The sequence below is a fragment of the Schistocerca serialis genome, chromosome 1 (assembly GCF_023864345.2).
Source record: "Schistocerca serialis cubense isolate TAMUIC-IGC-003099 chromosome 1, iqSchSeri2.2, whole genome shotgun sequence".
NCBI lineage: Eukaryota > Metazoa > Arthropoda > Insecta > Orthoptera > Acrididae > Schistocerca > Schistocerca serialis.
Window position 1 is genome coordinate 553708117 of NC_064638.1, and position 17081 is coordinate 553725197.

Consider the following 17081-nt stretch of genomic DNA (forward strand, 5'->3'; position numbering starts at 1 on the left):
AATACTTCAGTATGACTGGCTATATATGAGCTGGGATGATGAGCAGTGGTTCCCACCCCATTACACCATAATTCATTTTATACAACATTCCATTTATTAAATTGAGTTCTCCTTTGACAGCTTCTTTCTTCTCTTAGGTATCTGTGGTCTTCAGAGATGCAGTACCTTCCCTTTGCTTGTCTCTTCATTATTTCAGCAATGACTGGGATATCAACAGTGCTGTAAAGTTCCTGCAGTGTATTCCATGAATGATAGTCAATATTTTTATGTAGTAATGGAACATGTTGTTTCAGTAGTCATCTGGCCAGTCATCCTGATGGATCCATCAAAATTATCAGCCAGCAAATGAGTAATGGTCACCATAGTAGTGAATGATCTGCCATATAAATAAGATCAGAGATTACTGATTGCTCAACCAGCACTCATTCTTCCTCACACAGTAATTATTCTTTCAATACCTTCTTGCATTTACAGTACATCTGCACCTTTCCCATGATCATAATCATAAGTTCCTTAGTCTGTTTTGGTATTTTTTTTTTTCAAGAATGACCATGTATCACCAGAATATTTTAACATTTTTTGATCATGTTTGTGATACTCATAGCCACTATACTTTGTGTACCTGCGAGAATGTACCTGTGCCAGGGTCATGTGCTCCCCCTCCCATCTGGATTTTGGCTCATGAACTCCAAATATTAACAGGGTTTCCCAATCTGCTACAGCAGTGCACCCTTTGCCTTGCCAGAATGACACCAACTGCTTGCCCCCCCCCCCTCCCTCCCCCCATAATTGTCACTGCTACAATTAGGTGGCTCACCCAGAATTCAATAGCTTATCCAAACATTCATCTTGACAGTATCAAAGTTTTCAGTTTTGTGTGTCATGAAATGAGTTTCCAAAATAACATATTTCTTCTCTAAAAAAGAAAGACAACAGTTAAGTGGCTCCTTATGTATTATGTGGGCCAATGTTTTTGTTCCTGTATTACCTAGTTTAGGAATTTAGGTTCTTAAAGTAACATTATTTGGGATTATTCACCAACTTTAGTGGACTTTTTTTGACACATCACACTGTAAAGTTAAATTAGTGGGTACAGAGTATTTTTGCATCAGTCGCTTTACTTGATAAGCAAAAAGTATTTTGATGGTCACCCATTGTCTTCAAGTGGTAAATGGATCAAACAAATTTATAAGACTGAATTAATTTTATTTGCTTAGACAACAAAAGTTAACTCCCATGAATGGACATACTTACTGATGTAATGAGACCCCTTGAGCCAATTGTAGCCTACCTCTCCTTGCATTTTTCTGAACCTTTATATAACTGGCATCATTTAGTGTGACATGTGTATGTGATTTTATTTACATAACAGTCATAATTGTCACTGCTACATTGTTAGGTGACTCACCCAGAATTTGATAGCTTATCCAAACATTCATCTTGACTTATATAAGAGAGCTGTATCTTCCTTGATTGTTTCCCTTTCCCTGACAATTTCCTTTTTTTCCACATCTGTGCAGAAACTTTTTGGCACAACGCTATGTGGTTACCCATATTTACACCCATGTCATTGCATAACACAACATGTCTCCTTTTACAGTCAAATCAGTACTTTTACTGGTAAACCACTGATTCTTTAAAAAATTGAACTCCCATGCATAAAACAGCTTCAAAATCTGATTATTTTATAAATGAGTAAATATGTTAAATATCTGATGTTAAGAATGTAAGTGAGAAAAATTTAGAACAGGTTTGAAATCATGTTTAAATTCTGTTGGAAGATGTGAAGAGCTCTCATTATGAAACATTGGATGAATATAGTCTGAATAATTTGAGCTCCAGTTTAAGCAAAAGCTTTTCTTAATGCGGCTCAATGTTTATGACATTATATCTATTAAGCTATGTGCAGTACAACGATGTAATAATTTCACAGGTATATTCAGTGACATCCAAGATGGAGGGAAAATGCTGCACTTGGCTCATCCCAAGTCAAGACAAAATCAAACAATGTAAATCTGAGATGGAAAAACTCAACACAAAAGTGTATCCAGCAAAACCTAGTCACACCAATTGGTTTAATAAAAATGGGATTTAAAAAATGATGACCTGGTACTGCTGTAACTGTTTGCAGCATGGCCAAGAACAGGTAGCATGAACTCTACACTGTCCCATTAGCTCAGTGAAACAAGGCAATGCCATGGGGAACAATATGCAGATTCATCAGTGGGGACCCGCAATCCTTTCACCAGCCCTAAGAACCGGCCACAAAGGAGTGCCTCCTTCATCACCTAGTAACACCCTGGACTGGAAAAACTGAACCACATCCTTTGCCTGGGCTTTGATTACATATCATCATGCTCTGAAATGAGCGACATCCTACCTGAGATCCTTCCCACTGCTCCTAAAGTGATGTTCCATAACCCACTCTACCTCCCAAACATAGTAGTCTATCCCAGTGCCATTCCCAATCCCAACCCCTCCCACAAGGATCATATCCCTCTGGAAGACCCAGGTGCAAGACCTGCCCAATCCACTCAGCCAGCATTTCCTATTCGTCCAGTCATAGGCTTATCCTGCCCATCGGGGACCAGATCACCTGTGAAAGCAGCCATGTCATTTACAAGCTCTGCTGCAACCATTTCACAGCTTTTTATATTTGTATGACTACCAACCAGCTGTCCACCATGCTGAACGATCACTGCCAAACTGTGGCCAAGAGCAGTGTAGACAACCCTGTGGCACAAGTTGCAGCTGATCATAACATGCTTGGTTTCAATGGCTGCTTCACTACCTGAGCCATTTGGATCCTCCCCTCCACCACCAGCTTTTCTGAACTGCACGGATGGGAGTTACCCTTTCAACATATTTTTCACTCCCATAATTATCCCTGCCTCAACATACAGTAACATACTTTCCCTACACCTTCCATCAAACAGTTTCCACCATCTATTTCCAATCATCTCCTCCCCTTTCTTGTCACCAGCCTCACTGTTTGCTGGCATCAGCCAAAGCACTCACTCATCTTTCCCTGCCCATCTCCTTTTTCACTCCTTTTTCCCTCACCTCCCTGTCTACCAACCTCCTGACATTGCACCTGCTGCATTCTAGTCCCTACACATTCTGCCACACAGTATTCCTCTATCCCCACACATACACCACTATCTCTTCCCTTTCCCTATCTCCTCTAGATTGCTACTGCCAATCCACATGATAGTTGGCAGGAACTGGCAGTAATGTGTGGATGAGGTGTTTTGCTTGTGTAGTGAATTGTGCGTGTTTTTCTATTCCTGTTCTGCTCATGAAGGGTGTGTCCGAAAGCTTTGTGTAAGTGTCTTTTAATTCTACCTGTCTGCAACTTAATGTGCCTTCTTTACAATAAGTAGCAATCTATCTTTTGCTTCATTGTTAATTTAGGTGACCAGATAATGTTTAAAAAATGTGGTTGATGAGGAGGGTTTTAAATTTTCTTTTCTATTTACAGGGCTTCCTAACTTCTCACTCTGTGTTAGGTGGAAGCTTGTTGAATATCTTACCACCAGGCTACGTAACTCCACCTGAACCCTAGGGTATGAAGCAATGACTAAATGGAAATCGTGTGTGTCTTGTAGCATGGAACAGCCTTTAAAAGTCTTTGGAAGATCATTTATGTGGGTTAAGATCAAGAGTGTGTCTTTAACAATCCTTGTGGGACCCCAAACGCTAGGTTTTCCCATTACAAGGTTCATTTCATACCCATAACAGATTCCTCAGTGTGATCCTCCACTTTCTCTTAAGAAGATGAGATTATATCCATACAATATTTGGTTCCATTAACCCTTTGATGACTGCTGTAGCTGTGTGATGTGGCCTCATGTGGCACAGAATCTTATGCACAAGCAAGCACCACTTTACACAGAAATAATGTGTATCCTATATAGGGCACACGTCCATTGGCACATCATATAACAAGCCTTGTAGTGATGGCATGCTTTTATTGGTCTATCATGTGATAAATTTCATCCTTAAAAGATTAATGCCCAAACACTTCAGTTCATCAAGTAGAATTTTGGAATCTACATCATCTAAAGCTTAGCAAGCTCACAAAATATACCAGTAGGATAATTTTTCCAGTTTAAGTCTGCAAAGACTATTTGTGAGCTCTTTAGACTTTCTCTGTGATGAGTTCTTTATTAATATCAAATTGAGCAGCAATTAACAAGTTTTACTCAGTAAAATAATTCAGTTTTCTGCCCACTTTCTCAAAAATTTTGAGTAAAACAGGCAAGAGTGGTATGCATTTGTAGTTAGAGGTGGTCTGATTATCTCTGTTTCTTATGGATGTTATTGGATATTCTGTCAGGAATTATTTCTTGACTCACTGATTGATTATCCTATCAAGTGAGAATAATGTTTTAATTTTCTGCAATAAACACATTGAAAGGAAAATTACTAATTTTTGGTGACCTGCTGAATTTTGTAACTCCTTACAAGTTGTATTTTTGAAAAAAATGTCTGTTGATGGCACATGCAGTGTAATGCTCCATCAATATGCCTGAGGCAGTCAATACGTGAACAATGTTCCAAATAGTATTTTTATTGTTCATAGCAAATTTTAATTTTTGAGCATAGTGCACAAGTTTTACTACTTTAATAACAGAAAGGAATGCTCCTCAGTAATGGCATCTTGTTTTTTTTTAATTTTGTAGATCTCTCTTCCTAACACAAGGTACTGTAATTCCAGAAGTTATCCATCCCTTATTCTTGCTTCTGTTGGTTTTACCCTTGTTTGTTTTAGGGGACTCAAAGTGTTCAAGGGAAGAGTTAAAGTTTTCACCAACACTGTCTGCTTTATGAATTTCTCCTAAGAGTTCCTCCCATAATTCCTCTCTAAATCATTGTTTACGATTCTGTGATCAGTACTTTTCTTCTATGATCTGTGTCTAACTGTTCAGTTTATTTTATTGCTAGCATTTGACCGTTATATTCAGACAAATTATTTATTGACTACTGATTTTATAGCTAAATGGTTGGCCTAAAAAACAAATTGTCAGTAGCTGTTGCCCTATGCTCTTCCACTCTTGTAGAGATTTTACTGTGGAAAATATCCAGAACTGGACATCAACAACTCTAGGTTCCCTCAGACAGTACTATCTCACAGACAATCAAAAAACAACTGTTCTCCACTTGTATGTGCATAACCTAATTAAGACATTTTCTAGCTGCTGTATGAAGCTTACGATATCTTCTGTTAGTATTACAAGTATGGTTTTTTTCTGATCCATGACTGAGGCACAATATTTAATGAGCTGTTCAGCACAACATTCATTAATCTGTAGGGCTTTGAACTTTTCAACATGGCAGGCCCTCTGGCCCCTTCATAAAATTTTTAAGAGCCATCAAACTGTCCTATCTTGTGCTTCTAAAATCAGAATTGCATACTTACATGTTAATATCATTTTGCTACCATAGTAACCTGTCATGGAAAGTAGGTAATCAGGTGATACATACCAACACATATATGATTGGGAGTAGGATGCACGCATATTGTAATTCTGTTCATTTCACATAGAAAATGAGTGGGAACTTTTAGGCTTTGAGCAGGCCATCTACTCATAATAGCAAGAGGTGGGGGGACATCCTGTCACTGGGAACTGCAAACAGAGTCCCAACATCTAGCTGGCAGCTTTCTCTTTTGATGCGATGGACACTCACTATTTTTACAACAGCTAGGGGCAGTTTTCTCACAAAAGCCTCAGGAATGCACCAGTTTGACTCCATGGCTGTGCTATTGCTTGGAATTTTTTGAGGGAAATGATAGCTGAGCTCCACAGGATAGCTAACAGAATGGTACCACATGTCACACCCCAATTATCAGATTCTGTTAGTGGCCATTGCCAGAAAGATTCCCACACAAAGTCCTGGTGGAGGCTGTGATAGGCCACTTGACTATTACATCATCACGCATTTGGGATCACTGTCGGGTATAGGTGGGAAGGAATGGTGTCATCACATAAGTTGATGGAGTATGGTAGTGGGAGTCTACATGAATTTGTTGTAAGGTCATAATTGGTGAAAGCTTTGTTTATTGGTGACAACTGGCCAAAGTCCGGTACATGTGAAGCAGTCACTCTCTGGGCATAGGGCGGAAGAGATGGTTGCATATTTTGTCGTGGTTGCTGCAGTGTAATTTCATTCAGAGTTTTCACTTGTCTGGCCACCCAGACAAACACTTAATCCTTTTTGGTGCTAATGCTTTGATCAGTCTCCAAGATGGAACCCATCTCCATCCAGCCAAGCCGACCATGAGTAGCAGCTGTCATCAGCACTCTGCCTTGCACTGCACTGTTGCTAATGTACAAAGCTCTGGCCTGTATGATTTCAGTTAATTTTTCAGCTGCCCAGAATTCAAACTGAGGTTTTTCAGTGCTGGGGTCTGTAGAATCACTTTGTCTCCTTAGGTGACATCATGGTACTACTTCCAGTTACCCACTTGTTTATCAACATTATACATTTCACCTCATCTTTTTGCTCCCCCTTCTCATAGCAGAGAAGCAGACTAGATTCTGTGCCATCTCATTTGTACTAGATTCTTGCCAGCAGCTTTATCAAGTGAGGACTATTTACATGTTTGGTTTATGTTAATAAACATGATTGTTCCTTGTGCAAATTTGTGATCAATTTTGTGTTCCATTTAAAGAAAATAAATTTAAATGTAAATTTTTAGAATGGCATTTAGCTGTTAAACAGTCACACTCATTGGCACGTACATGATTGGGAGTAGGATGCGATCATATTGTAATTCTGTCTATTTCACACAGAAGACTAGTGGGAACATTTAGGCTTTGAGCAGGCCAACTGCCTGGGAACTCTGATCAGTTAATTTAATGAATAAATTATATGAAGGGGCTAGACACCCCATGTAGTATTTATATCAGGACCAATATAAGATCTTCTTACACACCTTGTGCAAATTCAGTGTAAACCCATTTGGTGTGATTTGCATGATGTCATAATTCTGCCCCCTAACTTGCATATCAGTTAAGGGTCCCACAATAGCAAGCACATGGCTAGTTTCCATCTTGACAACCTCTTTTTTTCCCTTTCTACCTTTTCTTTATTGCTTCTACAATAGTATGATATTAGCTCGTATCCATCAATATGAATCTCTTCCATTTCAGCAATTACCATTGATTATCCAGTATTCACACTAAGTATGTTGAAATTTGATCCATTATTTTCTTTTCCTTTGTTCATACGAGATGTTCATTCTATTTATTAATGAAACTTCTAATGTGTTGATGGAAGCCTCTAAGTGTATCTACTTCAGTATCAATGGTTTTGTCCAAGCTTAAGCATTCTGTTTCCTTAGTAAGTGTGTGAATTGTAAACATATTTATTTAGTAGCTCTGTTCTTCTTTAAGAAAAGACCTAGGAAATGCACTTGAAATTGCTAGAATAGGATGACATCTGCTTTTAACTGCCTGATGCCTCTCACAATTAACCACGTAAGTAGCCTCTTGTCAGAAGCATTTGTAACAAATTATGCTGTGTTGGAGGTAACACAGTGAGGTGATAGTGGTGGTGGGAAGTGGGGGAGGGGAGGGGAGGGGAGGGGAGGGGAGGGGAGGGGAGGGGAGGGGAGGAGAGGGGAGGGGAGGGGAGGGGGAGGAGAGGTGGAGGGGGAGATGAGGGTGGGAAGAAGCCAATTCAACAATCACACCGACATGTGAATGCCCCTCTCCATTGAGCAACTTCATTTACAGAGTCCACAGAACACTTAATCAGGGGTTTATCATTCCTCTCAAAGAGTGACACAATCTTCAGACTAGTGTGAGGAGCATTCTCAGCAATGTGGGTGAATTCACCCTCAATTCCATATTTACTGTCATGTTCCAAACTGTTGTTTACTTCTCGTAATGTTATAACATAAATATCTTTTCAAAAATCCTTCTTCAAAAAGCCTAAATCACAGGTGATATCACAGAGTTCCGCACTTGGTTTAAAAATACTAGTTGCCTGGTAATTACTTCCCAATGAGTTCTGTACTAGTCTGAACATTCCCTCTACATCAATACTTCCCAGAAATAAAATGTTCTCTGTCTTCTTAAATCTTTACTTCCTAGACTTAGCTCATACTTTACACTCTGTATTGTCAGACTACTTTTGAACTTCTTGGATTGCCTCAGTTGTTTTACCCAGTCTCCAAAGCAATTGAGGTAACTTGGTTGAAGGTACCAGACTTTCAGCATCCTGTAGCGGCACCAGTGTTTAAGATAGGAAAGTTAGCTTCGGTGCAATATTTCTGAGCACACAAGTTACAGCCAGGTGTGGGCCTGTTGACACTAAGTTACACTGACCAGCGATTGTGAAGTAGAATGGAGGCCACAGGGCTGTCAAACCACTGAAAAGAGTAAATGCAGCAGTTTGCATGGCACAAGCTACAGGCAGAAGCGGCCCACTGGTGCAGCCTAGGTGTTATGAGTATGTGACTAGAGTAGTGCATTAGCAAAACAGAGGTGCTTAGCCACGTATAAAAGGTGCCGGTTTTCTAATGAGGGGGATTCAAGTGTGGCAGCTCTCTTGGATGGCAGGGCATGTCACACCACCGGCTACATGCAGTAGCAGATGGGGCACCAGCGTTCCAGCCCACAGCATATCACTGGTTTGACCCTCTGAGGCCAGCGTGGGGTCCATAGCCAGCAGCAGTGGGTCACTCGATGGCTCGCTACCACAGGCAGTCTTGTTGGCTCCCAACACAAGCCAGAGGCATCCAGAGACGAGGGCCACAGATTTGGCCATCAGATCACAGGCACTTGTGTCACCTGTGATCTTAACCATGACAGTGAAGAAGCACACATCGGGCCACCCTGCAGCTCCCAGCGAGTGGTGCTGAGGCAGTGGGGATGAAGGCCTCTGAGTTGGCTGCCAGCACATTCTGACATTGTCAAAACTCCGTGGCTGTACACTGCCAGCATACCGCAGTATATTGCACGGGTCACTGAGGTAGCCCTTCCTCACCAAGCTGTTTTGCAGACAGCAAAGTGGCTTCCTCAGCATCACGAGACTCTGTGACGTACACAGAGAGGAACATGGAATGTATCTGGGAATAATAAAACACTTGAAGATCACATCTGAGTTTTAATATGGCGCATCCTGACAGTATCCATCTATGCCCAACATTCCTCCAGTGCACACCAACATCTACATTTGGCAGTGATTGCTACATTTGGTGTCAGAATAGCAGTTGTCATCTGTACAGTAAGACGTTCAAGCCCACTTCCTGCATTACAGTCACGAATGTGGTAAGTGTTGACCAATTTTTCTTTTTGAGTGTCAGACATTTTCTTTCTTTGTGTTGTCAGAGTACATGTTAGTGTGTTTGGGGAAGTAAGATTTTTTTTTTCTTTTGTGGCATTTAATTACTTTTGTATTGGGTGGAGTATGATGTTTTCTTTATCTTATCCTAAAATGTAAGATAAGATACTGAGCTGTATGAAGTCAGTTTATTTTTGTAGTTAAATTTTTTGTTTCTGTGGGATTTTATAGGTTGAAATAGGACTAACTGGGAATGAAAGCAACACAATGGCAGAGTCAGGGACACAAGGTGTGTCAGAACCAGAAGCGGTACAGATTTTGTTGTAAAGGTAGCACAATAGACAGCAGCTAACAAGCAGTTGAGAAGTGAACTAACATCTAGGAGTTAGCAGGAAACCACATCTGATCAGTCGTTGTTGCCTAGGGTGCCACAGCAGGAGACTGATTCAGCTGCCGCTAGTTTGATTATTCTGTTTTCTGGCAAGGCATCTGAGGATGTGCATCCGTTTGTGGAGGACTTTGAAGCTCCAGCTGTGATGAATGGTTGGTCTGATGAACAGTTGTTACATGGGGCCAAGGTTAGATTAACGGGTGAAGCAAAGACATACGTAAGGTATTCCGAGGCCTTAAGGAAGGCAGGACAGTTTAAGCAGTTGAAGGAGGGACTCTTACAGAGGTACAAGAAATAGAATAGCACTTGGTACTTTAGGGAGACATTGAGTACAATGACGAAGAGCAGGGGGAAGATGGTAGAGAAATTTGTGGACAGGATAAGAGAAATTAACAAGTATGCTTATGAGTTGGGTCAGAGCAATGAAGCAAATGGTGGTGTGTTGCAGGAGGCCGAGAAAAGGGGACTTGATATATTTTTGAGGGGGTTAGCGGAGCATATGTCACGGAAAGTGCGTAAATGGACTCTGAAAGATTTCTTGCACCAACATCATGCCAAAATTGACCGTGGCAATGAACTGTGGAATTTGGTGGAATGTTATTTCAGCTAGGGGAAACTGTTGTCAATGCAGAGATGTTGCGAGGGGTGTTCAATGTAATGAACTAACCAATTGAGCCACGTACATTAGCATTAAGGCTTAATTTGCATGAGTGTGTGTCTAGTGGCACCGGGAAGTCGCTTTGGGTAAGTGTAGAGTCAAGTCTACCTGTGGGTACAGTGTGTGTTACTGAACCACTGGAGGATAATGAAGTTTTGGATCCATTAGGTTGTTTTGTGAAACATAGTAACTGTGTGTGTACAGGAGGGAAATGGTGGGCGAGTAGTTCCCGTGAACATGGATAATTTTAGTGCTCTAGATGCGAATTTGGGAAAAGAAGTTTTAGTAGCGAATTTAGATGTACCAGATGATGATGACTGGTGTTCAAGAGGTAGACATAGCAATCAACCACAAACTGCAGATAGGACTGCATTCCATAACAAATTTAAGCTTTTGAAAGGTGGAGAAAAAGAGCATATGGAAGAATTGTTGTGGGAATTTAAGGATTTGTTTTTTTCCATGAGAGCCATTACGAGCAACTCCATTAGTTCAACATCAGATACCAACAGGGAATGAAGCACCTGTTTACCGTAAACCATACAGAATACCAAGGTTTTTTTTTGTCATCAGTCTACTGACTGGTTTGATGTGGCCCGCCACGAATTCCTTTCCTGTGCTAACCTCTTCATCTCAGAGTAGCACTTGCAACCTATGTCCTCAATTATTTGCTTGACATATTCCAATCTCTGTCTTCCTCTACAGTTTTTGCCCTCTACAGCTCCCTCTAGTGCCATGGAAGTCATTCCCTCATGTCTTAGCAGATGTCCTATCATCCTGTCCCTTCTCCTTATCAGTGTTTTCCACATATTCCTTTCCTCTCCGATTCTGCGTAGAACCTCCTCATTCCTTACCTTATCAGTCCACCTAATTTTCAACATTTGTCTATAGCACCACATCTCAAATGCTTCAATTCTCTTCTGTTCCGGTTTTCCCACAGTCCATGTTTCACTACCATACAATGCTGTACTCCAGACGTACATCCTCAGAAATTTCTTCCTCAAATTAAGGCCGGTATTTGATATTAGTAGACTTCTCTTGGCCAGAAATGCCTTTTTTGCCATAGCGAGTCTGCTTTTGATGTCCTCCTTGCTCCGTCCGTCATTGGTTATTTTACTGCCTAGGTAGCAGAATTCCTTAACTTCATTGACTTCATGACCATCAATCCTGATGTTAAGTTTCTTGCTGTTCTCATTTCTACTACTTCTCATTACCTTTGTCTTTCTCCGATTTACTCTCAAACCATACTGTGTACTCATTAGACTGTTCATTCCGTTCAGCAGATCATTTAATTCTTCTTCACTTTCACTCAGGATAGCAATGTCATCAGCAAATCGTATCACTGATATCCTTTCACCTTGTATTTTAATTCCACTCCTGAACCTTTCTTTTATTTAAATTGGTTCAAATGGCTCTGAGCACTACGGGACTTAACTTCTGAGGTCATCAGTCCCCTAGAACTTAGAACTACTTAAACCTAACTAACCTAAGGACATCACACACATCCATGCCCAAGGCAGGATTCGAACCTGCGGCCGTAGTGGTCGCGCGGTTCCGGACTGTAGCGCCTAGAACCGCTCGGCCACTACGGCCGGCTTCTTTTATTTCCATCATTGCTTCCTCGATGTACAGATTGAAGAGTAGGGGCGAAAGGCTACAGCCTTGTCTTACTCCCTTCTTAATACGAGCACTTCGTTCTTGATCGTCCACTCTTATTATTCCCTCTTGGTTGTTGTACATATTGTATATGACCCGTCTCTCCCTATAGCTTACCCCTACTTTTTTCAGAATCTCGAACAGCTTGCACCATTTTATATTGTCGAACACTTTTTCAAGGTCGACAAATCCTATGGAAGTGTCTTGATTTTTCTTTAGCCTTGCTTCCATTATTAGCCGTAACGTCAGAATTGCCTCTCTCATCCCTTTACTTTTCCTAAAGCCAAACTGATCGTCACCTAGCGCATTCTCAGTTTTCTTTTCCATTCTTCTGTATATTATTCTTGTTAGCAGCTTCGATGCATGAGCTGTTAAGCTGATTGTGTGATAATTCTCGCACTTGTCAGCTCTTGCCGTCTTCGGAATTGTGTGGATGATGCTTTTCCGAAAGTCAGATGGTATATCGCCAGACTCATATATTCTACACACCAACGTGAATAGTCGTTTTGTTGCCACCTCCCCCAATGATTTTAAAAATTCTGATGGAATGTTATCTATCCCTTCTGCCTTATTTGACCGTAAGTCCTTCAAAGCTCTTTTAAATTCCGATTCTAATACTGGATTCCCTATCTCTTCTAAATCGACTCCTGTTTCTTCTTCTATCCCATCAGACAAATCTTCACCCTCATAGAGGCTTTCAATGTATTCTTTCCACCTATCTGCTCTCTCCTCTGCATTTAACAGTGGAATTCCCGTTGCACTCTTAATGTTACCACTGTTGCTTTTAATGTCACCAAAGGTTGTTTTCACTTTCCTGTATGCTGAGTCTGTCCTTCCGACAATCATATCTTTTTTGATGTCTTCACATTTTTCCTGCAGCCATTTCATCTTAGCTTCCCTGCACTTCCTATTTATTTCATTCCTCAGCGACTTGTATTTCTGTATTCCTGATTTTCCCGGAACATGTTTGTACTTCCTCCTTTCATCAATCAACTGAAGTATTTCTTCTGTTACCCATGGTTTCTTCGCAGCTACCTTCTTTGTACCTATGTTTTCCTTCCCAAATACCAAGGTATTTGCAGCCAATTGTGGAGGATTTCATTAATCAGCAGCTTGCGGACGGTGTTATAGAGCATAGTAATAGTTGCTGGGGAGTGTGCATTGTCATTGTGCCCAAAAACTCTATGGATGGAACTAAGAAATACAGGTTCTGTTGTGACTACAGATACCTCAATAATAAGACAGTAAAGGATGCATGCCCCATTCCAAACATATCAGAGACTTTGGATCACTGAGGACAGTGCCAGTACTTTTTTACGATGGATTTAACAAATGGTTATCATCAGATAGTGATGGCTCCAGAGGATCATCCAAAAACTGCTTTCTCTACTCCTGGAGGCCATTACCAGTACATCAGAATGCCATTCAGTTAGAAAAACACTCTGGCAACGTTTCAGAGGTTGCTAGACAGTGTGTTAAGGGGTTTGAAACCACGGCAGCATCTTGTCTATTTGGATGACACAATAGTGTTTTCAAGTAGTATGGAGCAGCATAGACAGTGGTTAAGGGAAGTCTTTATTTAAGAGCAGCTCATTTGACATTGAGCCTGGAGAAGTTTCATTTTGCATTGGAAGAAGTGAAATATTTAGGTCATATCATCAGTAAGGATGGAGTGCAAACAGATCCAAGGTTGGTACAGGCTGTAAGGGATTTTCGGGAGCTGAAAACAGTTAAAGAAGTGCAATCATTCATCAGAATCTGCAATTTATATCAAAAGTTTGTGAAGGGTTTTGTAGATTTAGCACAGCCATTGATGTGATTACTATGGAAGGGTGTGAAATGTGAGTGGACAGAAGAGTGTCAGAAAGCATTTGACAAACTGAAAGAAGTGTTAACATCAAGTCCGGTTCTTGTGTTTCCAGATTTTGAAAAGAAATTTATTCTAGCATGTGATACATTGAATCAAGCATTAGGGTGTGTTCTTGGTCAGGAAATTGATGGGAAAGAACATTCTGTAGCCTATGAGGCTTAGTGAATTCGACTATGAGGTGGTGCACAAGCCTGGTAAGAAGCACGGTAATGCGGATACACTGAGTAGAAAGGTGGCAAAAGTAGCAGTCATAGGATATAACCTAGCTGTATAGCAAGAATTACAGGATGCTGACAACAACTGTAAATTGTATTGGACACAGCCACAATTTAATATGTATGATGGTCTTCCACGCAGGGAAACAAAGTGAGGGCCAAGGGTAGTAGTGCCAGCAATGCCGAGATATGAGGTTTTAAAAGAAGCACATGATCATGTGTTATCTGGTCATAGTGCAAGTAAAACGACGAATAGGAGAGTGGTGGAGAGGTATTGGTGGAGGGGTAGGAAAGTAGTTGTGGATCAGTAGGTCAAGATTGTATACCATGTGCACAGAGAGCAGATTTGAGACAAAAACAGATACAGCTACAATGATTGCCGGAAGCGACATATCCACTTTCTATGTTGGGAATTGATGTCTTAGGACCTTTCAGTCTAACACCATCAGGGAACAGATTCATTCTGACAATAATAGAACATTTTTCAAGGTATGTGGAGATGGTGGTTATGCCAAATCAACAGGCAGCAATGGTTGTGCAAGGTGTTAACAAACAACTGGATTTTGAAGTTTGGTGTACCAGAGACAATAATTACTGACCAAGGGACCAACTTAATGTTCGGTTTAATGAAGGAACTGTGTAAATTGTCGAACGTAAAGAAGTTGAGAATGAGCGCATTGCATCCACAGGCGAACGGAAGGACAGAACGGGTACACAGAACAATCGGAAAGATGCTGTGTTTTTATGTGGATTCTCATCACCGTCAGTGGGATGAGTATTTGAAGCATATTGTATGTGCGTACAATGCAAAAGTCCATACCAGTACTGGTTTGTCTCAGTTTGAGGTAGTGTATGGGCAAAACATGCCATCACTGTTTCATTTAGTGAACCTACAGAAAGGAAGGACCGGTGAATCTGTACATCAATTTGCAAGGACAGTTTGAGATGTTTGGAAACAGGTACAAAAGGCAAATATGAAGGCTTTGGAAAGGCAGGAAGACACAGTGAAGCAGAAAGGAAGTTTACCGCAGTATAGAGTAATGCTATCCAGCCCCCATATGCCAAAGGGGAAAATGAAGAAGTTCATCACAAGGTATCAAGGGACATACCAAGTAGTTGAAACCACACCCCTCATTAATGTTAAGCTTCAGCTGCCAACTAGAACAATGATAGTACACATTGGGCAGTTGCGGCCATTTAAGGGTTGTCCAGATGTGATTCCAGGCATGTCACAGGAAGGGAAGAGGATGAAAGAGTGTGTGGAGAGAGGTGTTAAGTGCAGGAAAACCCAGAAGACAGAGTACACCATGATGTACCATATGCTTTGCGATTCAGAAAGTAGTAGAGTATTTGTAATTTTTTGTTTTCTTGTTATGTATCATTGGGTTTGGGTAGATTAACTAGACATTGTATTTTCATATGTTGTATGTGTTTTTGAGTATTGTGAGCTTGCTGGGGACAGCAGTCTTTTTGAAGAGGGAGGAAGGTGATTGTGATCCCTGTCCTCAGGTCACTGAAATGGGGAGCGTTGAGCAAGTTGGTAGAAGTAAAAACTGAGGAGGTATTGCTGATCTCAGCAGTTAACAGCTGGTATGCTGAGATGACAAGGGAGGAATTCCGGAGCTGCCATAGAGGTAAGGTAACAGTGTGTCCAGCCAGGGCGATAAGCACCAATCTGGACACATGCACGGTGCAGTTATGTTTAGCCAGGAGGTGAGAAATAGACTGCCCAAGGGACATCGTGGAGCTAAAATTGAGCTTGCAATGGGTCGGGATGCATTGGATCTTCTCCACCTATGAAAATTTTATAGTAATAGAAAGTTGTTTTCAGCAGGGAGTATTTGCAGAAGTGAAATATATAGAGTTTGAGGGGAGCAGAATTTTAATCAATGGAACTGTGTGTAACATAACAGGACCAACCTTCCATTTGCAAGCATCAGTTTCAGGAGTCACGAAATTTAATGTTACACAGCCACAGCTGTACTGGCCAGAAGCAACTTTAGAGTTTTGTCAAGGCAGAATCTGACCTTGTTAAATCAAACTCTGGAGTCAGGTCTGTTGAAATCCGTAAACCAGTTCATTTCAGAGCAAGAGGGGTGCATATCAGCCAATCAGCTTGTGCAGCATGTCGCTCAATATAGGAAAAGGCAACAACAGGTAACGCTTGTTTTGAGCACCTCTATGCCAAGTGCCATTGCAGCCTTAACTTTGTTGTTTGTTGTTTTCATTCTCATCAGGCAGAGAGCGAATTCCAACAAGAAACTGATGGTAGTCCGAATCCCAGTGGATTGGATACCGAGAGCATAAGACGGGTAGGTAAGGGGTTGATCAAACATTAAGTGGAGTGGTAATTCAGTAAGAAATTTTTATGTTTCGCCTCATGTCATGTGTTTTAAGAGGACTAGACCAAATCTAAGTTTTCTAGTAGTAGTAGTAAATATGTCATAAGTACATGCCGACCCAATCAGGTTTAAGAGTAGTTAGAGGTCGACTCAGGTACTGGGTCTTTCCGAAGGGGGGAATAATGTAGCGGCGCCACCGTTTAAGATAGGAAATTTAGTTTCAGTGCAATATTTCTGAGTGCACAAGTTACAGCCAGGTGCAGGCCTGTTGTCAGTAAGTTACACTGACCAGCGGTTGTGAAGTAGAATGGAGGCCACAGGTTTGTCAAACCGCTCCAAAGAGTAAATGCAGCAGTTTGCATGGTGCAAGTTACAGGCAGAAGGGGCCCACTGGCGCAACCTAGATGTTATGAGTACGTGACTCGGAGCAGCATGTTAGCAAAACAGAGGCGCACAGCTGCATATAAATAGGTGCCGGTTTTCTAATGAGGGGATTCAACTGTGGCAGCTCTCTTGGATTGCGGGGCTTGTTACACCACCAGATACACACAGCAGCAGATGGGATGCCAGTGTTCCAGTTCATGGCAGGTCGCTGGTCACTGGTTCAACCCTATGAGGCCAACGCGGAGTCCATAGCCAGCCAGCAGCAGGGCAGTCG